General features: G+C 44.5%; 1 long non-coding RNA gene across 1 annotated transcript in view; it reads right to left on the bottom strand.

Annotated features, from left to right (window-relative positions):
• The window catches only part of LOC111761156 (uncharacterized), a 29,745-nt gene extending 6,133 nt beyond the window's left edge, over nt 1-23,612 (bottom strand). The window contains exons 1-3 of the long non-coding RNA XR_011648769.1: nt 23,364-23,612; nt 22,673-22,767; nt 16,827-16,906 (exon numbers count right to left, since the gene is read on the bottom strand). This is a non-coding gene — a long non-coding RNA (uncharacterized lncRNA). The remainder of the gene's footprint in view (nt 1-16,826; nt 16,907-22,672; nt 22,768-23,363) is intronic.
• Nucleotides 23,613-24,851: the final 1,239 nt, after the last annotated feature.

Genomic DNA, 24,851 nt, shown 5'->3' with positions numbered 1-24,851 from the left:
AGGAGAGTGGCACGTGGTTTTAACTAGTAAGGCACTAATAAAGTATAAGAAGGAAAATATGGTGCCCCCAAAAAAGCCAACTGCTGCTGCCGGTGCGGAGCTGGACCAAGACTGAGAAAATCTGAGCTGGCACTTAGACACAGAAATTCCATGGCTAGAGAGCATATGCCAAGGTTTTGGTCCTGAATTAGGGGATCTGCTAAGGTTTTCAGTCAACGATCTATGGCACTGCATTGCATTGTTAATATTTCTAACAACATGCATAGCTATGGAAGCTCATTAAGAGCGGGGTCTAGTTCTGGGGCCTTCCTGAATGCTAGGTACACAGTATGCTGTTTTTATTCACAAATCGTTAAGCAAGTTTACCGAGGCAGCTTTCATTTTTAAAGTGGAGGCAATGGATTTGAGGCTGAGGCAGGGATGGCTGGTTTGAGGGTGGGCCCAGTGGTATGTGGGTGGGTAGGTGAGCTGAGAAGCTGATTCCTTAGCTAGTTTTGCACATTTTGTCCTTTCTGGAAGAATGGTTGATTGGAGAAGGGGGAAAGGAGAGACTACAAATTCCAACTCATGTTTACAGGTCTGATTCCTAGGGAGGATTGGTGAATGAAAGCAATATGCCTGAGCCAAACTTGCCAGCCCATCATCAAATCGCTCAAAAATATGGTTCAAGTAGTGTAAGCCTTTGTCATGTCTGAAACCTCAGGTTCTCAGCACTTACACTCATTTCTAAGAATTGAAATTTCAGTTGCCTATTACGAATCCCAGGCTTTCTCTTCTACCTGTGAAGGCACATGGGTATTTTAGGAAACGTTTTACATTGATACCAAGGGCATACGTACTTGAATATCAAAGTTTCACAAAGCATTATTTCACCCTTGAAAACAAACCAAATGTTTCTCCAGTTCTTTCTCACCAAGGAATCTTAAAAGTTTATGGGACCTTGGAAATCATTTAAGATCCAGTTCCCTCATTTTAAAGATGAAGATGTTGAGGCATGGAGGCATGAAGCAGCTGCCCAGCACCAGCTACTTTGTCCGAGACAGAACTGAAAGCCCTGGCTTCCAGCTCCCAAGTTAGAGACCTGTCCACTAGACTGCACTCCATCCCAGACAGACAAAAGAAATGTGCACTCTTCTTTTGGGACTGGGGCTATTTGGTGAAGTGGCAGTGACCCCAACAAGGCCCCAAAGAAACTATTACTTGTATTTTAAAAATTAAAAAAATAAAAGTAGTGAAATTATTTAATATTTCTAGTCCAACACAGTCCAAAGAACAAAAGAAGAGGCCAAAATCTATTATGTTTCTGAATCTTTGCTTAATCCTATAAGCTACTTGGCATTCCTATTTCAACATTTTTTGAAATTCTGATATGAAACTAAACAGGTTGAATACATTTAACTCAATGTACTCAAATCAGATGTGCCAAGTCACACAGCTCTAACTCAAGATAATTTTCCCCAGTGGGGAAAAATACAATAGAGCAGCAGGTACCCTGTGTACACTGGTTGAAAACACCCATATTCCAGCCCAAGTCCACTGCCGCTGTGATCCCTCTTGCTCACTTGCTTGTTCTCTGAAGCCTTTCCAGGTCTTTGACTCTACCAGGAAAGGAAAGGAAAAGTCCTTTCGTGCCAAAACCTAGAGGAAGAATCAACTGAGCTTGAAACCAAGTTCAATTAATTCATGACTGTGGTGAGTGAACTTGAAGAATGAAGGTAGCTGCTGGAAAAATATGCTTTTTATACTCAAGGGCAGAAAAGCAAGCATGATAGTAAGACCCATCCTTTCAGACTATATAACCCCAATACCTCTCTTCGTCTACAGCACTGCATTTTGGCTAAGATGTCCTAATTTTTTAGCACTCTGATGGCAAAAGAATATGCATCCTTATATGGCAGACAAATAATTAATATTAACCAGTCTAGAGGTCAATTGGATGCTCAGGGGAAAAAAAATACTATCCTATTACAAAGAGAGAGAAGGGCAGTTTTAAAAATCATAATAGACTGGAAGATCTGACCGGGTCCCTTTTTAAAAAGTTGTTAATATATCCAATCTACATATAGCATCCATACAATATTTTATTTTTTATGATTCAAAATAAACTGTATCCAAAATGATCCTCTATACAACTATGAGCCAGTTGCCACAGAATAATAGTTTATGTCAATATTTTGTTAAAAATTCACTTCAATTATCTTTCTGCCTGTCTTTTTCTTTCCCTCTTAAATATATATTTAGGCCTATATTTGTCCCCATATTTGAAATACATACCAGGCAAAGCTTGCAAAACTGCCTGGTCAATTTATCTAGCATATACTTTTGCTTCACTGAGCCCAGAGTAAGGGACAGAATCCTCACTGGCTTACCTTCCTTCCAGGCCATGGGCCAAATCTGCACCTGCCGTTCTGAATCAGTACAGTTGAGGTGAAGAAGCAAAATGTGAGAAGCAGATTTGGCTCAACTGATAGCACGTCCACCTACCACATGGGAGGTCCAGGGTTCAAACCCAGGGCCTCCTGACCCATGTGATGAGCTGGCCCACGTGCAATGCTGATGAGCTCAAGAAGTGCAGTGCCACGCAGGAGTGTCCCCCATGTAGGGAAGCCCAATGCACTAGGAGTGCGCCCCTCAAGGAGAGCCGCCCCCCACAAAAAAAGTGCAGCCTGCCCAGGAGTGGCGCCGCACACACAGAGAGCTGCCGCAGCAAAATGACACAACAAAAAGAGACACAGATTCCTGGTGCCACTGACAAGAATGCAGGCGGACACAGAGCAACACACAGCAAATGGACAAAGAGAGCAGACAATGGGGGTGGGAGAAGGGGAGAGAATTAATAATTTAAAAAAAGATGCAAAATGTGTACATCCAATAAAGAGTCATTGCCATTGAAGTTGCTGGTGTGCATATGAAAGTACAATAGAAAATGCAGTTTTTAAACGGAGTTTTCAGAGAGAAGGGTCCTCATGCCCACAAAAGCTGAATGAATGTTCACTACAACCAAAAGTTTGAAGTGATACTTTCCAAAAGAGAGGTTTCTGCAGAAGAAAAGCTGAAGAGACTCCATCTATTGGCTGTGGTTCTCTGTTCATTACAGCAAGGATCTTTGAACTGGGGTTAGTGCAGCCCTGAGGGTGCATGAGAAAACTTCAGGGGGACCCATTGTCAGATTCCCAACTTCCATGTGTAACCTTTCCTAAAGCTGCTGGAGAAAGCACCTGTGGTTCTCCATTTTCATCTCCCCTTTCACACAATTCTCCTAGTTTACAAAAGCAATGTTTACCTTTTCCTATTCCCAACTTTACTTGGTGTGCATTGCCCTAAAGTGTAAAAACTCCAGTACAGAAAACAAAGGAAAGATCATTTGAAATATAGTGGAGTGAAGCCAATTGTTACTCAAGTTTCCATATCCACTCTCTTCCCTTTCAAGTCATTAAGAACTGTGGTTCCAAAAGCTATTTACTTTTATGTTTAATAATTATTTACAAGTTTGTAATAAATTTCTGTTCTTTTCATGGACTGCATAATAATAATTCAATCTTTAGCTATTGAAGAAAAGAAATAAAAACATTTTTAAACCTTAATTTTATTCTTATATTGTGACAGGGAAGTATGATGCCGTTCCCAACAAAAGCAACAAAAAAACACTTCCTAGAAAAAATTATATCAATGACATTTTTTGGAAGAAAATAGAATAAAAACATAATTTCAAATAAAATTTCCAACTTCTAGGGAAGAAAGTGTTCATGTATATTTTAAGATATTACTAGGAATCAAATAGCTATAGTATTCAGCATGTACTAGATATATTTAAATGTCAATGTTTATAATAGACTGGAGATTACATCTTTTCTAACTATTTACATTTATGATGAAAAATTTTAGATGTCAACTTGAAAGTGTATTTTGAAATTATTTTCGGAGGCTTCAAGCGAAAAGCTTGAAGACTACTGTTTAAGATTGATTTGTGGATTAGTGAAGGCTGGGGACAGAGGGAAAGAAGGAAAAAGAAGTAAACCACATCAAATGTTGAACTGAGCACTTAACTGGAGGCCCCAAGTCATTAGTGGAAGAAAAAAAATGGTCAAAAGAGTTAGCTGTACCTACTCTCCAGTTGGTTGGACTTCCCCAGGTCAGCTGAGAGGAAGGCGAGGATGGACAACCACCACACCAAGGAACCGAGGGAGTCTACAGCTGCAGGCACGAGAGTCCCACCCACCTGCCATGTGGGATCGAAGTCCCCTCTCATTTGAGAGATGGAGTAGGCATCGTCACCCCAGGGTCCTCAGGATGGAGGGATAAAATATGGATTAGAGTGGACTTACTGATATTCTGCTATAGAATTATCGTGACTCCAGCAATGGAAGAAATGATATCATTGATGTGGAGACAATGACCACAGGAGTTGCTGAAGGCAGGAAGAGGAAAAAGGAGGTGTGATAAGGGGCATTTTCAGGACTTAGAGTTGTCCTGAATGGTATTGTAGGGACAGATGCAGGACATAATATATCCTGCCATAACCCACTGAATGGACTGAGAGTGTAAGCTACAACACAAACTATAATCCATGTCGTGTAGCAGTGCTCCAAAATGTACCCATCAAATGCAATGAATGTGCCACACTAATGAAAGAAGTTGTTGACGTGGGAAAAGTGGAGGGTGTGGTGAGTGGGGCATATGGGAACCACCTATATTTTCAATGTAACATTTTGTGTGATCTATATTATCTTCTAAAAATAAAAAAAGAAATATATATTTTTTAAAAGTTAGCTGTGTTTAACTTAAAAAAGGCATAAGCGATGGCCTGTTTGAAGCTGGAAGGAGAGATATATCAATACATAACCAGACAATAATTGCTCAGCAGAAAAAGGAACCCACACATTGCCAGGCATCCTGAATTTGATATATCCCCTTCATTCAAGGTAAAAAAGGCACATGGTAGTTTTAAATCCCCAGACTAAAATCCAGGCTTAGAAAACAAATATATGGGGATGGTTAGTCACTCACAAAAAAATTCATGCTAGCGCTGTTTCAATTACAGAAGCGAAATGTTAACTGTACTATTTAGTCTTCTTTTAAAGCTAAAATAAAATTCCCAGGTCAGTGAGCGTATTCTGAGCATAAACCCAGGCACTGTTCAGTTAATTGTCCCTGTCTGGAAAAGAAACTGTTTTTCCACAATAGGCAGTTTTCACCAGTGCACTAAAAACCATTGACTGGAAAAAATAATGAGCAGAACTTCATTTTCTTCCTGCTTTTGGCTTTAGAAGAAAATAATAACTGATCTTCCTCAGGCAAGTTTCGACAATGAATTTGGAGAATGGGGCTCCTTTAAGGAAGATGAGGGAGGACATTCCCAGATTAAATAAAGAACAAACTGCCCCTCACAGGGACTGCTCAAGGCAGTAGGGCCCCAGGGGGCCTAAATCTAGCTGCTTACCCCCCTCTCCCCACCCCACCCCGGGCTTACCCGCTCTGGAGCCCGGATGGGGCAGAGCTGCGGGCTCCAGTGTCCTCGGGAATTCCTCAGGACTTTTGCCATAGCTGGAGTTGAACTCTTGATCTTACCTCCCCCCGACATGGACCACACACCCTGCATTAGCGGGATCTTGTATTTCCTCCCTCTCTCATGGTGCCACAACCCACACAGCTGTCCAAGAGAGATCCTGCAATTCGGTGAAGGCTCCCCCCTTCCTCCAGCTCTGTGGCTCCCATCTCCCTGGTATCTCTGGAATCAGTCCTTCTCTTCTCCTTGAAACCCTCTCCCTTGGTTCTCCCCTGGCCTCTTGCAGTCCCCCATACCTGGTCTCCTCTGCTCTGTTCCCAGAGGCCCTTTCTAGCGTGCACCGCTAATCAGGAGCCTAGCCTGTCGGGCATGCCCACCACCGCTTTGTCGCCTGTGGGAAAAGGCCTTACCCTGACAGCTGAAGCCGTGCCTGGCTACCTCTTCAGCCTGACAGCTTGCCTTGCGCTCACAAATCTCAGACCTTCAGCCACTGCGAACGGGCTGTGGTCTTGCAAGCGCTCTTCGCTTTTGCCTTGTGCCTTTGCACTGCTGGTCATCTGGCTGGAGTGTCAGGCCCTCCTCCTCCCTGGTCTTCATCCCTCAGGCCTCGTCTTGGTCCTCACTTTACCAGGGACCCCACTAGGAAACCTCTGCCCCTTCAGCCTGGGGTTATGTGCCCTTCCCACGGCTCCCACCACCTGCTACATCAGCCCACTGGGAATGCCAATTGCTTATTTATTTGCTTGTCTGCTTTCCTTACTGTGAACTTCTGGAAGACAGACATAGGGCCCTGGGGCCCTGCACATAAAGACAATCCTGAGTATGTAAAGAGAAAAACAAACTTGAACAAAAGAGAAGGAAGGAGGGAGAGACTCCTCCAAATGAGATGTTGGGGACTGATGTTTTATGCCTCCTTACGGGAGGAGGGGAATAGAGGATTTTTGTCTTCCATTCAACAAATATTTGGGGGCTTAAACTGTGCCAGGCTCCATGCCAGATTTGGAGGGAGTTTCCTCAAAAGCACTATAGAGTTTCTATCCTCCAGCAATTCATAGCCCAGTGGGAAAGCCAGATATCTAAATGCATAATTAGAATAAAGTAAATTCTGAAAGTGCAGGAGAAGAACTATGCCAAAAAAGCAGAATTGATGGATTGACTAAATCAGCCTGGGCAGCCTCAAAAAGCTTCAAGAGAAAAGACAACATTGTTCTTTGCAATTGCTACCACAGATAACATTTCCTGGATGTTGACATTGTGCAGTTAGTAGTCTAAGCCCTTTACTCATAGAACTTCATTTACTCTTCATAATAGCATCATAAGATAGTGTGTTACTTAGTACAGGCTAGTCTCTGCTGTAATAACAAGTAATCCCAAATCTCGGTGGCTTAATGCAGCAAGAACTTCTTTCCCTTTTATGCAAAATATGATGCCTTTCCAGGCAACTCTCAAAAGCAACTGTCCTCCATGTGGGGACTCAGGGATAGAGTGTCTTCTTCCCATCTCAACAACTCTTTACTGGCCTCAGCAGGGAGTGAAAGGGGCAGAGAACCGGGAAGGAGCTGGTCACTACCTGTATTAGTCAGGGTTCTCTAGGGAAACAGACCCCAAAGGAGATATATATAATTGGCGGCGGACTTGGCCCAGTGGATAGGGCGTCTGTCTACCACATGGGAGGTCAGCAGTTCAAACCCCGGGCCTCCTTGACCCGTGTGGAGCTGGCCCACCTGCAGAGCTGATGCGCGCAAGGAGTGGCCTGCAACGCAGGGGTGTTCCTGCATAGGGGAGCCCCACGCGCAAGGAGTACGCCCCGTAAGGAGAGCCACCCAGAGCAAAAGAAAGTACAGCCTGCCCAGGAATGGCACCATCCACACGGAGAAATGACACAACAAGATGACGCAGCAAAAAGAAACACAGATTCCCGTGCCACTGACAACAGAAGCAGACAAAGAAGACGTAGCAAACAGACACAGAGAACAAACAACCAGGAAGGTGGGGAGAGGGGAGTGAAATAAATAAATAAATCTTTAAAAAATATATATATATATATATATACACACACACACATACACACACACATATACATGTAAATATTATGAGATTTTTATAAGAATAGTCTCACATGACTGTGGGGATGGGCAGGTCCAAATTTTGTAGGGCAAGCAGCAAGCTGGGAACTCTGATGAAGGTTTTTGATGAATTCTTTAGGAGAATCTGGCTTGCTAAAGTCAAGATAGAAAGTCTCTTTTCTGACTGCTGAAATCATCACTTTTCCTTTTAAATCCCCCAACTGATTGGATGAGATGTCTCTCATTGCTGAAGGCAACCTCCTCAGTTGATTGTAGATGTAATCAGTCATAGAGGCAATCAAGTTACTCATGATTTAAGTCCATGAAACATCTTTACAGAAGCAGGTCAGTGCTTACTTGATCAAACTACTAGACACCATAGTCTGGCCAGGTTGACACATGAACTTAACCATCACATTCCAGCCCTTGTCAACTTGGCAGCCATACACATCCCCTTAAACCATACTAACCACTAAATAAAAACACTTACGGTCATATTTTCACTTAACAATGCTCAACTGTCCTGATAGCAATCAGAAATTAAAGAACTCTCCCCAGAGTGAGATGCAAGTCCTTGGGTAATATTGGCTCCTAAACTTAACATCCTATAACTTAAATACTACGACAAAAAGTTAATACAACTTAGGTCAATTGATAAGGGGGTAAAATAGGGAAGAAAACAAAAGTACTTCCTTTTTGTATATATGCAAATATACAACAAAATAAGGAAGAAATATTGCTAAGCATTACACTCCTTGTGGCCGTACCTGGTAACATGGTCATAGTTCATATTGATCACTCTCATCTTCCAAAGGCCAGTCCATGTTCCCACTAGCCTCAGCAAGCACACAGCTGGCCATGGTCCTTTGCTTGGTGGAGTGACTCAAACCTTCATTCCTGTTAGTTGTGCCTGGATTGGGTTGTTGCAGTTTCCTATTGATTTCCACAGGGCACGGTAGTCCTAATAGACACCCTCGGGGATCTGCGGTATGCCAGGCAAACTCTTCTTTACCTCCATTATATAGTTGCAGTCCTATTTCCCCTGACTCTCAGGACCAACCACCCCAGCCAGCACAGTAAATCCTTTATTTTCCTGTTGATTCACAGGCATGACACGCCCAAAGTGGCCAGGCAGCAGTCTTAACTTCCACTTCAGTAGAACCATTCTTGTGTCTCTGGGTGGAAGCACTCCTTCTTTTGAAGATCTGTGGACCAGCAGAGCTTAAGGTAGCAGGGATAGGAAGTGGAAATTTCCTAGTGGATCACAAGGGATAATAGTGAGTGGTGCCACTCCCATTTCCACCCATCAATTCACAGACCCTGACTACAGGAGAATCCTGACTACAGGAGAAAGAGCATCATAGAACCGACACTGATTTAGAGCAAACACAGCCTCCTGGAGAACAGTGCCTCAGCCCGGCAAGGTATTGCCAACTAGTTGGCACCATAATTGAGTCTTTAAAGGGCCATTCCACCATTCTATCAATCCAGCTGCTTCAGGATGATGGGGGACATGGTAAGACCAGTGAATTCCATGAGCAGCCCATTCCTGCACTTCATTTGCCATGAAGTAGGTTCCTTGATCAGAAGCAATGCTGTATGGAATACCATGATAGTGGACAAGGCATTTTGTAAATATACAGATGATAGTTTGGGCAGAAGTTTGGCATGCAATGGAAGGCAAATCCATATCTGGAGTATGTATCTATTCCTGTTAGAAAAAATTGTCGTCTCTTCTATAATGGAAATGGTCCAATGCAATCAGCCTACCACCAGGTAACAGGCTGATCACCTCGGGGAGTGGTGCTATATTGGGGATTGAGTGTTGGTCATTAATGCTGGCAGATTGAGCACTCAGTAGTGGCTACAGCCAGGTCAACCTTGGTGAGTAGAATTCCATGTTGCTGAGCCCATGCATAACCTCCTTTCCTACCACCATGATCACTTCAGGTATGAGCCCAGGAGTAGCTGGAGAAAGAGGCTGACTGAAATCCACAGAACTGGTCATCCTATCCACTTGATGATTAGAATCTTCCTCTGCTGAAGACATCCTCTGGTGAGCATTCACATGGGACACAAATATCTTCATGTTTTTTTGCCCACTCAGAAAGGTCTATTCACACACCTCTTCCCTATACCTCTTTGTCACCAATTTTCCAATCTTGTTCCTTACAAATCCCTGACCATGCAGTCAAATTATTGGTAAAAGCCCATGAATTAGTATACAAATGCACCTCCAGTCATTCCTCCTCCCAAACAAAATTAGCAAACAGGTACACTGCTCAAAGTTCCTCCACTGGGAAGATTTACCCTCACCACTGTCCTTCAAGGATGTCCCAGAAAGTGGCTGCAGTGCTGCAGCTGTCCACTTTTGGGTGTTACCTACATATCACGCAGAACCATCTGCAAACAAGGCCAAGTTTTCTCTTCCTTAGTTAACTGATTGTAAGGAACTTCCCAAGAGGCTATAGCTGTGGTCTGGGAAAGAGAAGGTAATGTGGCATGAGTGTGGGCCATGGGCCACTTCCTTACGTAACTTTCTTGTGCCTTCAGGACCTTCTCGAGCTCATCTCGTATATACCCACTTCAGTTTTATGATGGTATGCTGCTGTGCACACCCAACTCTATGGTTTGGAGGTCAGACAACACCCAGCTCATGAAGGGCAACTCAGGTTTCATGGTAACTTAGTGGCCCATGGTTAATTGTCAAGTCTCTACTAAGGCCTAATAATAGGCCACAGGCTTTTTCTGAAAGAATAATAGTTATCTGCAGAGGATAGAAAGCCTTTGCTCTAAAATCCTAAGGGTCTGCATTATTATTTTTTTTTAGGGACCTGCCAAAAACTCCAGATGGCACCTCCATTTGCCACTAACATTTTTAGAACCACTGGATCTACTAGATCAGATGGCCCAGTGGCAGTGCAGCTTACATAGCAGCCTGGACCTGTCATAGAGCCTCCTCTTACTCTGGTCCCCACTCAAAACTAGCAGGGTTTTGTGTTTTGGTGGGTTTTTTTGGTCACTTAAAAAATGGTCTGGACATCATACGACAATGCAAGGTGTTGGTGGAGGGTTGATGTATGGGACCTCTGTATGATGTTATGCATGTTTGCTTTGTAAGTTCACAAGTTTTACTATACACTTCATTGTTTTTGTATGTTCATATATAAATGATATAGAGATAATAATAGGGTTGGTTGGGGGAAAATACTTTGGTTAGTAGTAATATTTTGACAATGCTCTTTAATCATTAGTTAAAAAGATATAACAACAATGCAAGTTATTGGTGGTGGGGTGAGTTGTGGGAGTCCTGTATGATATTATGTATGTTTGTTTTTAAGTTCACAGCTATTATTATACACTTGTTGTTTGTATGTATTTATGTATGAGTGATATATTAAAAAATTAAAAATTAAGAAAATGTTCTAGAGTAGCACACCCAAGTGAGGAATATGTTGTCTTCAAAATCCAAAGACACTAACTAGGTACTGTGCCTCTTTTTTGATCGTAGGAGGGACCAGATGCAACAGCTTATCCTTTACCTTAAAAGTGATATCTCAACCTGCCCCACACCACTGAACACCTAGAAACTTCACTGGGTTGGAAGGCCCCTGTATTTTTGCTGAATTTATCTCTTATCCTCTGACACAGAAATGTCTTACCAATAAGTCTAGAGTAGTTGCTACTTCTTGCTCACTAGGTCCAATGAACATTATAGCATATATATGATGGACCAGTGTGATATCTTGTAGAAGAAGAGATGATCTAGGTCCTTGTGGACAATAATATGACATAGAGCCAAAGGGCTGATGTACCTCTGAGGCAGGCCAGTGAACGTACATTGCTGGCCTTGTCGGCTGAAAGCAAACTGTTTCTGGTGGTCCTTACTAATAACAATTGAGAAAAAAAGCATTTGCTAGAACAACAGCTGCATACTACTTACCAGAGGATGTGTTGATTTGCTCAATCAATGATACCACATCTGGAACAACAGCTGAAATTGGAGTCACCACCTTGTTAAGTTTATGATAATCCTCTGACATCCTCCAAGATTTATCTCTTTTCTACACAGGCCGAATGGTAGAGTTGAATGGGGATGTGGTGGGAATCACCAGCTCTGCATCCTTCAAGTCCTTGATAGTACCACTGATCTCTGCAATCCTTCCTGGAATCCAGTATTGCTTTTGATTTACTATTTTGCTAAGTTAGGGCAGTTCTTATGGCTTCCACTTGGCCTTTCCTACCTAAGTAGCCCTCATTCCATAAGTCAAGGACCCAATCTGGGGAATCAGGGGATTCTGCCTGTTGCTGGTATGTCTATACCAATTATGCATTCTGGAACTGGGTAAATAATTACATCTTACCCACTGTGAGATGGACCTGAGCTAAAACTCCATCAATTACCTGACCTCTGCAAACCCCTACTCTGACTGGTGGACCACAGTGACATTTTGAAATTATGTCACTTCCAAGCCAGTGTCTAATAATCCCTGAAATGTCTGATCATTTCTCTTTCCCCAATGCACAGTTGCCACAGTGTTTTAGTCTGCCAAAGTGGTGTCAATGCAAAGTACCAGAAATGTGTTGGCTTTTATAAAGGGAATTTATTTGGGGGAAAAGCTTACAGTTACAAGGCTATGAATAATCCAAATCAGGGCATCATAAGAGGTGCTTTCTCACCAAAGTCAGCTGTTGTCCCTGGTGTGTTGCCACATGGTGAAGCAAGATGGATACCAATCTCTGCTGAGGCTTCAGTCTTCCCTTCTGGGCTCACCCTTTCCTCTTAGCTGCTCCATGGGCCCAAACTCTTGGGACTTCATTCTTAAGCAATCCTCTCTCTTACATGGCAGGATCAAACATGACAACTCCCCTTTCCTCTGTGTATCTGTCTCTCTCTGTGTTTCCACTTATATTAGATCCAGCAAGAGGGTGGAGTCTCAACCTGAGTTGACATAGTCCGATCAAAAGCCCTAAATCATTCTTACCAAGGCCCTTCTTCTAAATTTACTGCAATCAAAGGGTATCACACCTGGAGGAATAGTTTACAAACATAATATTTCTCTTTTTGGGATTCATAAAATAATCTCAAACTACCATACCTGGTAACAGCAACATGTATCTTTGGGAAAGCTGGGAAGAAGATTAACAGAGAAAGTTCTTAACAGTGTAACAGGGTCCTTCCCCAAGGTGTCCCAGCCTTCCCTCATTCAAGTGGCTCTGGGTCCGGAAACTGTCTCAAATCTGGGAATTGATTAAGGGGCTCTGTTTTTTGTAATTCAAGTTAGATTTTTGTTCACTTGACCTAGAACACTTCTGCTTATACAGATCAAGTAGAACTTAGGAAACAGACTGCCCATCTATTTTACTTCCAAGTACCCTATGATCTATTACCCAGTGCCACAGGTCTCTGTGACTCAGACTATTTTGATTGATGCTTTGAGTCTGCCGTTCATTGTGGTAGCCATGCCCACCTTGTCTTTGGCAATTAAGTGCTGCCACTTGGCTTCATCCAACTCAGGAACTAATCATCCCCATTGTGTTTAAGGACTTCAGTTCAGTGACAGTTCCAAAAACAATATCTGACCTACAGAGAAGAGAAACTACACAGCTCTTCAGGGAAGATGGGGCTAGTCTCACAAATACACTCCTCACAGTCCTACTGAAAGATGTGTCCTCAGGACATTCCCTGGGGCTGGGTGAGCAGGTCTTATATGATTGACCCACTCTAGCATTCCAATCTCTTAAGCCTTTGGATTCCCTCATCTATATTATACCAGGGCAGTGCTGCCATTTCAACCTCAGGCAATGTCAGCCACCATTTGGTTCACATCTAAGCAAGCCACCTGAACAAACTGATAGAGCCTTTCTAACCCCTCAAACTGCAACACTGAATCCAGAAGCTCGGCTTAGTGGGCCCATATCAATAAATTGAGCCTGATCCAACTTTATATTCCTTCCACCACTATGCCACACCCTTAATATCCATTCCCACACTTATTCCCCAGATTTTTGTCTATATAAAACTCATAATGGGAAGCGGCTGTGGCTCAACTGATTGGGCTCCCATGTACCATATGGGAGGTCCTGGGTTCCCATCCCAAAGCCTCCTTGTGAACGCAGGCTGGCCTGCCCTCATGGAGAGCTGACAGCCTGCACCCGCAGAGAGCTGACGGCCCGCACCCGCAGAGAGCTGACGCAGCAAGATGACGCAACGAAGGGAGACAAGCAGACACAGAAGATGGCGCAGCAAATGGACACAGAGGGCAGACAGCAAACAAGCAGCAAGGAGGGGTATAAATAAAAAAATAAATAAATCCTAAAACAAAAACTCATGCAGTACTTTTGGAGCATAGCATACTTCTGCATGGGTCACACTTTTTACCTCACCTTTTGGGGCCTGTTGGCACTTTAGTTACAGGTCTAGAAAAAAAGAGGGGGGAGAGGGGGGAGGGTAATGAGAAGCTTTAGAAGTGTCTTGCAAGCCAGTTGCCTTAGGGCATCTCATTAGTGTCATCTGGTGAAGCAGGATTAATCTTTTCAGATGGAGGTTGGATGACTGGAGAAGCTGTTTCCTCAGGGCAAGCCATTACAGGCTCACCTGGCAAAGACTCGGCAGAATCTAGCGTTTCGATGGCCCCACTGCCATTATTATCAACCTATATGTCCCCATTCCAATTTTCAGGATCTTATTCCATTTCGATCAATGCCCTCACTTGAATAGCAGGCACCCTACAAGGCTGAGAATTTCTTTTCCATTATAATTCTGCCACTCACACAATGAGGCTCTGGGTCTGGTTTCAGAGAGCTCAGTTTGTGGCTACAGGAAAGAAGATTTTCTTCCAGAGCACTCATAGAAACTTTCACATCCTTCATGCAGTAAGTTCTTCCCTTTCTTTTATAACTGTATCCAGCATATTTAGGAACAACCAACCAACATCATTATAACTTTTAAGTCCACAGAACTCTGTTAAAGGTGTCAAAAACACTCACCCAGAACCTTGCCTCTTATAAGCATTTGAGTAGTCATATCCAGTGGTGATATTTTTGTGTATCTCTCTTTTTTTTAAAGATTTATTTTATTTATTTCTCTCCCTTTCCCCCCTATTGTCTGCTCTCTGTGTCCATTTGCCGTGTGTTCTTCTGTGCCTGCTTGCATTATCAGGCAGTACCAGGAAACTGTGTTGCTGTCTTGTTGCATCATCTTGCTGCGTCAGCTCTCCAATGTGTGCAGCGCCACTCCTAGGCAGGCTTCGCTTTTTTCATACAGGGTGGCTCTCCTTGCAAGGCACACTCCTTGTGCATGGGGCATCCCTTCGCGGGGGCGCCCCTGCATGGCACACCTCCCCTTGCGCGCAGCAGCACGACACATGGACCAGCTCACCACACGGGTCAGGAGGCCCAGGGTATCTAACCCTGGACTCTCCAATGGTAGGCGGATGCTCTATCAGTTGAGTCACGTCCTCTTCCCTTGTGTATCTCTTTAGTCAACTCCCACCATGAAGTATCAGTACCAACTTATTAGAAATAGAGTCATGAGTTCCTTTTAATCTAATCAGAGTAGAGAGTCAATTGCAAAAACACCAGAATCAATTTAAAAATCCCATTTATAGGATTCTGTTTCTTAAGAACCACTCCTGACACCAAGCTCTATTAGTCAGGATTCTTCAGGGAAACAGAACCAATAGGCGATATCTGTAAATACTTTGAGATTTATCAGATTGTCTCATGTGACTGTGGGGATGCATGAGTCCAAATTCTGCTGGGCAGGCTGCAAGCTGGGAATGCCAATAAAGGTTTTGGATGAATTCTGCAGGAGAAGTTGGCTAGCTAAAGTAGAAATGGAAATTCTCACTTCTTTTTAAAGTTTTCAACTGATTAGATGAAACTTCTCTCACTATTAAAGGCAATTTCCTCAATTAATTGTAGGCATAATCAGCCACAGACACAATCAACTTACTGATGATTTAAGTCCACAAATTTCCTCAAGGTAACAATCAGGTCAGGGCTTGTTTGACCAAACAATTGGACCGTAACCTGGCCAAGTTGTCACACAAACTTAACCATCATACTGCCTTAGTCCCAAGTGACATACATCACTTGTATCTACCTCTGACTTCAGAACTGCTCATGTGAGCCTGCTTAACTCCAAGGGGATAGGGAGGCTAAGTCCACTATGCACCCAGAAAAAGGGAATAGGAAATAGGTTTTGGGAGCACATAGCATTATCTTACACACACACGTATAATTATTAACCACATAGTCACACGAAGAAATTGGGGCACAGAGAGGTTAACCTTGCCCAAGGTGCCACGTCTTCTGGTAAACCTAAATTGAAACACAGACTGTCTGGATCATAGCCCTCATCTCTAATCATTATGCTGTGCTGACTTTGTGGCTTTTAAGATAGAAAGTGTGGGTGGGAGCATGTGTGTACAGGTGTGTGTGTGAGAGAGAGAGAGTTGCAGTGGAGAAAATTCAACGCATGGGTTTTCCTAGTGCCCCTCAAATAGAGAAATCCATCCATCATGGGGTTCCATGCTCCCTAAGAATGTACCCCATGTCAGGTGGCAAATGGCTCAGATTTAACTTTATTCAACTCTACCTCTAGCAGGTCACTCAAAAGACTTCTAGGGAAAGGTGAGTTATCTGCTGTTGCCCACACTTTCCTCCTGGGAGCTCCCCTATAGGCCTTGAAAAAGTTGGGAATGAGGGTGAACAAATGTCAAAGTCCACCCCCCTCCCATGTTAGGATGAGTGGAGGTCACCAGGAAAGGCCACAGGGCAAGTAAGAGAGATGTGCCCCCACTACCACACTCCACTTGCTGTGCAGAGAGTTTGAAGTAGGGGGCCAGACAAGAGTTGAAGTGCTAAGCCAACCCACTTCCACTCAAAAGCACAAAAAGCACACATGGCATATATGCCAGAGGGCCAGTGTGCCGGGCCAGGGGGTTATGCCTGATACCATTTCAGTCATCAGTGATAGAGCAAAACAGAGGTGAAGGTGTGAGAACCTAGCTTCCTGCTCAGAGCATGAGCATGGAAGACATGCCATCCTACCATTTCCCTCTGGGGCCATGGGGTGCTCTGTGTAACCTTCATCTTGATCCACACTCACCTTGGCTTTGAAAGCCCGTTGGAGGACAATATCCACTCCCACACCTCCCAGCCCTGTCATTTCCACTGCGGAAGGATGGGTCTCCTCCAGCAGCCAAGCATTCTCCCATCCAGTAACCATAAGGCCAACCTGTTCTTACCTCAACTTAGCCTTGGAGGCCCACAACGCTGTGTCTTCTTCCAGCCAAAAACAATCTCATCTCCAGGTCTGTGTTTCCATCTAGAATGTCCAAGAGATATGCTCACTAAAATAAAATGGCCACCTGAATTGGACGTTTCTGAGAAAGGACTTCCTGACAAAATCAAATTGATATGCAGGGGCTTTCCAAGAAAACGGTGCAATGGAACATACCCTACAGAATTGCAAATAAGTAACACTCAGTGATAAGCCAATCTCAATCCAGTAGAGATAGCTTATCAGAATGGACAGGCCTATCATATTAATCAATGAAAATCTGCTCCCCACTGTGTCAGGCGCCCTCATATAAAACAGACACTTATCATCAGCCCATCAGAACGTTTCCTCACTTGCTTCTACGTTTGCCCTTTCCATTCTCAAGGCAGAGCCTTATCACTTTCAGTTTGGTGCTACTGATTTCACGAATGTCTGTTGCCCAAATGAGATTTAACAAAACAATTTGCAAGCCTGTTGATCTGCCATCATCATGTTGAAGATCCATGTTCTTGAGAGAAGACAAGCCTACTGTTAATCACCCTGAGAAATGATCAAGTGATAGCTGGAAAATGTGCATACTAAAAACTTCTTCACTTATACAGCTCTGAAAATTCTAATATACTGAGCTGGTTTGCTATGAATCTAATTTTAGAAGTTTACTCTTTGCACTTAGTTCCCTGAAGAATATTAACCAGACCGTCTCAGTTTTGCTTATAGGAATAAGATAATGTCTCAAAGCAAAACCCGGCAGAAGGGTGTCAGGGGCATCCTATGACCCAGTAAATCTATAGTTTTTCTCAGAGATGAAAAGCTTGATATCCTTGAGCAGTAGCAAAGAAAGGACCCGCCAAGACCTCACACCTGCACAACAATATTTACACTGCGGTTCTTTTAGCCGCTGAAGTCAAGGACAAATTTGATGTGCTTGAGACATTGCAGGACTCAGAAATTGCACGCACCCTCTGCACAAGACCCCAGACGTCGCTTGTTTTTCTTTTTCTACCCCTCTCCTTTGCCTATAAAAACCCTAGCTCCCATTCTCACTATGAACTGGTTTTGGGAAGATTCCTCCAGTTCCTTGCTGTGCACTCGCAATAAATCGCAGTTTCACGGAGAGACGTGTTTCTCCTTTGTGGCACCAGATCCGGAGGTTCCTCCATTGTAAATAGCCATGGTTACAGTAAAATCTCGGGACAGGAAATGACGATCTGGTAGGTAGGCTTTAAACTGAAGGTAGGAAAGAAAAATCATTCCCATCCCTGGTCCTGGCTTCCAAGGTGCAGAAAGGCTGTGACAGGTTAGTTCCCCCTTCCCCCCAAGCAGACTCTGCAAGGGAGGCTTGCCCACAGGAAGTTCCCTAAGAGGGCTCTCCAGTTAGCACCTGGACTGGGCAGAGGGAGGAGCCGGCTTGCAATCAGCACAGCAAAGACCTCAGCTGATCCTAGGGTATGCCCTGGAGCTGGAACAACCTTCAGAGTTATTCCAGCTTGTGGGAAGAGTCCCAGGCCTGGATTCCCTGGCCAGAACCAGCCACTGGGATGTGGACTGCCCAGGAATGGATCTAACCGGGGGCTAGACAGCTGCTCTCTTCAGTCTAGGCAGTTTGGGGTCCCTGAGCCTGCAGCACCCGCATCACTTGAAGCAAGGTAGGAGTATCAATCCTTGGATCCCAGCCCAGGCTGACTGAATCAGAAATTCTTGGGGTGGAGCCCAGCAGTCTTTGTTTTACGGAGTCCTGGTTAATTCTCATGCACGAGGAGGTCTGAGAACCAGTCCTGTAATGCAAGACCTAGAGACAAACCCCCTGAGAGCCTTTGGCAGCTGCACTTCCCAGCAGCTGGGGCAATGGACGCTCAGTCCTGCAGGTGTCTGGGTAGTGACCCATGGTATTGGGTGGGGGGCTTGGGCTGGCCACAGCCCCACTGAAGCAGACCACAAGCCAGGCACCCCAAGATCCCAAGAGCAGAGGATGTAGTAGCAACTCTAACTCCCCCTCTGAGTTGTATTTCTCTGATATTATCCCCAATCGTCAATAAAGTACAACTTAAAAACTGCACCGTTGCCCTTTTGGGGTAAAGAAAAGCATAGGTCTGTTGTGTCGGGGCCTACCCATCTCCCGAGGGGCTGCAGAAGCAGCACTGTGCCAGTTTCACCCGAGGCCAGAGGCAAGATGAGTCACTTACTTCAGAGCACATGTGAAACGGCTCCTGGGCGACCTTCAAAACTAACCAGCGGCTCTTTTAAGGATGCTTTACTCCAAGCAAGGGCTCAAAGTCCATTTCATTTGGATCTTCATGGAACATATGGCCTTATTTTGCATTAACAAGCCACTGTCCCCTGGATGCACCTGTAGGGGTCATTCCTTCCCTAGGGAAGCCATGCTGGGGTGGTTTTCGTTGCCTTGGCAACCCTCTGGCATGCCTGGCATTTAGTTCTAGCCCCAGGTCAACCAGACAGCTAGCATGGGAGCTAGCCTGAAAGGAGAAAAACTGGCCAAGCTGGTGTTGTAGCTTTAGGAGGACTAAAACCCTCCTTTTTTTTTTCCTTAGGGCACATGGAGAACTCATTCCACCTCCAGTAAAATTTCTCAGGTTTACTTACTGACCACAAAATTGATCATCCCACTATTTTATTTCCATTTGAAACCCTTTATAATAAATAGAAATGCCATTTTCTGTTTTTCTTCTCCAGCTCCTGTTAAAAACAATCACTTGGAAATTGAAAAATTGGGTAAAATATTTCAATGAACGCTACAAACAATGGGCCTACAGAGGAAACTGGAGGATTCAGAAAATCAATAAAATAAAGCACCCTTCATTTAAAGAGTTTTCAACACATCTTTATCCTGGACCCCCCCTAAAATTCCAGATGCACTTATATGACCAAAGTATACAACATATGAACAAATCAATGTACAGAATTGAACATCAACTCGATCAACACCAGATACTCTGTTGACTGTGGTTGAAAATGGGTGATTTTGCATAGGCACAGAAAATGAAGCCTCTTTCTACTCCTTCTGCAGATTTAGAGCAAAGGAAATGGAAACTTGACCTCATCAAGTAAATAATGAAATCAAGTGAAGGAGTCTGGTGCGTTAATTGGCCAGCCTTTACGTTTTCACCGAACACGAGCTGTGCTCACTGCAGCTGAGGGCTGCCGGGTCCCTGGCGCCCTGCCTCACCTTAGCCAAGGTTGCCAGCCCCTCCCCACGTGCCTGGGACCTTAACTCTTGCCACTTTCTCAATTCAAAACCTTTGCCTTGGTACACACTTGTCTACCATTTAGTATCTCTTTCCAACTTTTCTCCAGTCCCCCCTACCCAGCCGCCCCACCCCCCAAAAAAAGATACAAAAGGGAAAGAAAATGAAAAATATCTTTCTGTAGAAAAGTTAAACCCTTCCCTTCAAGGTCATGTCCTTGTTTCTGTTCCTCTTTCTGGTCTTTTTTTTCCTTCCCTTCTCTTTTTGTGGATCTTTGTCCTCCAGATGGCAAGAAAGGAAAAAAAAATTCAATCCTGTTGAATTTTAATATTTATTAGCAGCTTTAATGAAAAGAAAGAAATACCAGAGGTGAACTTGAAGCCCTTGTCCCAGGGGAGTTTTTAAAGCCCAGTGCCCTTCTTTCTGTCCCTCCCTGTTCATCTCTGCCTCAAGCCATTTCTAGCACTTCGTGCACGTTCTCTGTATATACTCTGTTTCAGAAGAGGTGGCAGGGTTGCCAGCCGCCCTGGCCTCAGGGGTTCTTGCAATGATCCTTAGGGAGAAGCAGCTGTCACTCCACATCAACAATTCGAAAATATATATGATTACTTTAAGGGAGCGAAAAAAAACAATCCAACACAACAAAGCAAAGGACACCAATTCAGTCCTTTGAGAGAGCTGAAAGGCACTGGAGAAACCACCCAGCGAAACCTCCTCCACGGCCAGGTGAGGAAGAGGAGGGACAAGCTGCCACTTGCGGCTGAGCTTTCCCTCCGGAAAGGGATGGACCGTGGCGCTGCTTCTGAGGAAGAACCTGTAAAGGGGCAGCAGAGCTGGTGCCCCCCACAGAACTGCTGAGTGCCAGCTCCCCGCCGAGTACTTAAATAGCACCAGCCCATGGCAAACGCCCCACACCTGTGAGCTGGAATGTGTCATCGTTAGCGTCGCTCACATCGCAGGGCAGGTTCCTGGAGAGCCCGGGCCTGGACGCTGGGTGTCCTTGTGCCCAGCCCATGCGTTTTGAACCACATTAGTTTTCTTCTCGTGAGGACTTACAATCGAGGGGCGCACACAGTCAGCTCTGCAGGAAATCTTAGGTCGAGTTCAAGAGCATGCTTGCCAGAACAACCGGTCCCTTCTCAACCATGTGATCTCAGCCTGCCTCAGTTTCCTCAACTGAGTTCTCCACTCAACCTCTGTAAACCTTAGTTTCCCCATCCTTAGTGAAGGAAATGGTGACAAGCCTTATTGGATGGTGGTGAGGATTAAGAGAGAAAACAAGTGCCAAGAACTTCCAGAAAACCAGGGCTCAGTAACTCTTTCTAGAGATTATTTTGGGGCTGGGAGATGCAAACTGAAGCAAGCCTTTAAAAACAGTGGGACAAGTATATAGGAAGGGGGCTGAATAGGTGGGGCATGGGACATTTTTACAGCCCAGAAATTACTCTGTGCGATGTTTTCATGGTGGATACATGGCATCATGCATTTGCCAAAACTCACAGAAGTGGACAGGCCGAGAGAACGCCAGTGTAAACCACAGACTTTAGTTACTAATACCGAATCAATATTGGGTCATCCGTTTTAATAAATTACCAGTAACGCAAGACGTGAATAATAGGAGAAACTTTTGGGGTTGGGAGGTAATACAGGAAATCTCTGTAGTTTCTGTGCAATTTTTCTGTAAACCTAAAACCGCTCTAAAAAAATGTGTTATTAAATTTTTCAAAAGCTGTGGGGGGGATGGCATTTCCCAGCAGATGGAGCGCATGGAGAGGAGACGGGGACAGTGAGTGCGTGCTTCTCTTTCCATGGGCCTGCAAATATTGGATTCTCTCATTCTCTGAGAAATCCCTGATTCCCCACCAGAGTCGTTTTCAGAAATTGCATTTTAAATTGTGACAAGTGGCTTTGTAACTCCCCTCCACGAAACCCTGAAGCGGGAGCTACCAGAAAACGTATCCAAATGCACATTTCCCAGTGAAACCAGATCAGACCGAGGATTTACACCTCTTCTGAAAGGGCAAAGACGTTTGCTTTCCACGTCACCTGAATGTTTGCAGCTTTGATGCCAAACCAAACACGCTAACCCTGGGACAGGCGAGTCGGGCTCCAGAGCAGTTCTGTGGGTTGTGCAACCCGAAGTTTAGGAGCCCTCCGTCCACATAAATCACAGCAGTTCCACGTTCCGGGGAGGAAATTAGCTCAGAGGAACGCCAAGTGCGATTAAAAAAAAAAAAAAAACGCAATAGATTGACATTCCAATAAAATAAGCTCTTCTACCCTCTGTCCACCCCCTGGGTCCCTGGGGAGGTATATATTCCAGAAATAGCATTACATCCACACTCTATTCTGGGTTCAAAAATAACAGACCAGAACTCTGCCTCTCCTGTCACTGCCAGAGGGCAGCTCTGAGTGATGTCCAGCCTCTTCCACGTGGCGTTGGCCGTTAGTATTACTAATGATGACAGGTCATTACCAGGAACACGCAGCCTTGGAAACAGAGAGCAACAAGGACATTGAGGAGGATAAAAGCACTGGGCTCAGCAGCAGAAGGCAACAGGGTCCCTACAGGCATGGGGAGGGAGGAAGAGGGGGGCAGAGGTTTTACCAGCCGTTGAGGTCTGGGATCCATCTCTTGCTAACGTTGGTCCCCTCCATGAATTGGGTTCATTGCTAGGTAGCTCTCTGTGTGTCTTCCGCCAGCTGTAGGGAGGAAGGGGCTAAAGCTGTTGAGATGTGGGGATAAAAAGTGCCTGAGCCATAGCGGGCACCCTCTGGGTTTCTGAAAGAATAACCGTCAACATCTGGAAATTGCACAAAGTCTCTTGACGAGACAGCCGGGCGTGGCGCCGTCCTGCTCTGAGCAGCACTGGGGTAAGGGGCGTTTGGTTCTTTTCTTCACCCCTCTGCAATTAAATGGCCAAGGGGGACTGGGAGCACAGGCAAGCCAATATGGGAAGCCCTTCACACTTGCTGCTGGTAGAGAAGTATTTGAGGTACGGGTCAAAATGCAGTGATGCCGTCAGATTTATACCTCCTTAAACTACAAGAAAAGGGGCATGAGGGAGATTCCCTTCAAACTGTGCTGGGAGGAAAGAGGAAGCAGAGGGGATCAGGGAACCATTTCTGATTTCCATGCAAAAGAGCACTCTTGCTGATAGAAAATACGGAGTATGTATTAGTCAGCCAAAGAGGTGCTGATGCAAAGTGCCAGAAATTGGTTGGTTTTCATTAAGGGTATTTATTTGGGGTAGGAGCTTACAGACACCAGGTCATAACGCGTAAGTTACTTCCCTCACCAAAGTCTATTTTCGTGGGTTGGAGCAAGATGGCTGCGACGTCTGCGAGGTTTCAGGCTTCCTGGGTTCCTCTGGGCTCAGCGCCTCTGTTTCCTCCACAAGGTCAGCTGTAGATTATGAGGCTCTCTAGGCTTTGCCTCTCTCCACAAGGCCAGCTGTAGACTATCAGGAGTACTCTTCTTTCTCCCCAGGGCTCCAGCTTAAGACTTCAGCATCAAACTCCAGCATTAAAAGCCCCCAACTCTGTCCTTTGCCATGCCTTTTATCTGTGAGTCCCCGCCCCTTACTGGGTGGGGACTCAATGCCCTAATGATGTGGCCCAATCAAAGCCCTAATCATAACTTAATCACACCCAGGTATAGACCAAATTACAAACATAATCCAATATCTATTTTTGGAATTCATAGCCATATCAAACTGCTACAGAGTATTTTAAGGACTGGGACAAATTGTGTGGTCGATTTTTAATTTAGAGTATATGCCTCCCTCCAGAGACTACTCTCCATTGCTTTCCATCTAGTTGAACGTGCTCCTTCCTTTTTTAACTTGTCCTTTAAATTATTTCATACTGTTTTACAATAGGAAGCGTGCTCAGTTTAATAGAGATAAGCAATATGATATAGAGGATGGAACTGAAGATGTTCCTCTGGTTCACTGTTTGGCCACCAGTGGATCACTGTGAATGGCCTGCCAGGGCCACAGGAAATGCTGGTCTGTCTGTGTGCATGCCCATATTGGTAGTTCTTTAAAAATCTATATTGGAATCACTCCATATTTATATTGTTCTGTGATTCATGTTTTTCCTTTAAAGGTTTAAATAGACATCTTTCCATATTACTCTTTATCTTTATTTCTTGATCAAGGCCTACAACTTCCATGGGAGTTTTTCTTTCAATTCTAACCCTCTTACTTGAAACAAGAGATGCAGTTGATTTGAGGGTGCTACATGAATCTGGGTCCCTGCTAAGCTCTTTATATTTCCTGCAGTGGATCTTTATGTATTAGTTTCCTGGCTGCTAAAACAAATCACATGCAGTAGGCTTGCCTAAACAAGGGGAATTTATAGGCTCCTGGTTTTGAGGCTGGGAGAATTTTGAAATTGAAGTATCAGCAAGGCAATGTTTTCTTCTGGAAGCTGTGGCATTCTGGGGCTGGTTGCCAGCAGTCTTTTGTCCTTGGCTTTTCTGTCACATAGCAATGAAGATGGCGGCAACTTCTCCTTTCTCCTCCAGCTACCGTTGACTTCTGGATTCTTCCCTTGGTCTTTGTCCTCTATGTCTGACTTTTACTCTACCTATAAATTTTCCAGTAGTCAGGACCACCTCAACTAAAGTAGCATCTTCAAGAGGTCCTTCTTACAATGGACCTACCCCTACCAGAGTGTAGACCAAGACCAAGAACACGTCCATATGGGGCTACCCAATTTAATCCACTACACTTCCCAACAGCTTCACAATGTTGGCATTACCATCCCCAATTTGTGAAGGA

Source organism: Dasypus novemcinctus, chromosome 5, assembly GCF_030445035.2.
Source record: "Dasypus novemcinctus isolate mDasNov1 chromosome 5, mDasNov1.1.hap2, whole genome shotgun sequence".
In the NCBI taxonomy this organism is placed as follows: Eukaryota; Metazoa; Chordata; class Mammalia; order Cingulata; family Dasypodidae; genus Dasypus; species Dasypus novemcinctus.
The sequence above is the reverse complement of the archived record's forward strand: the minus strand, read 5'-3'. Positions and strand labels throughout refer to the sequence as shown.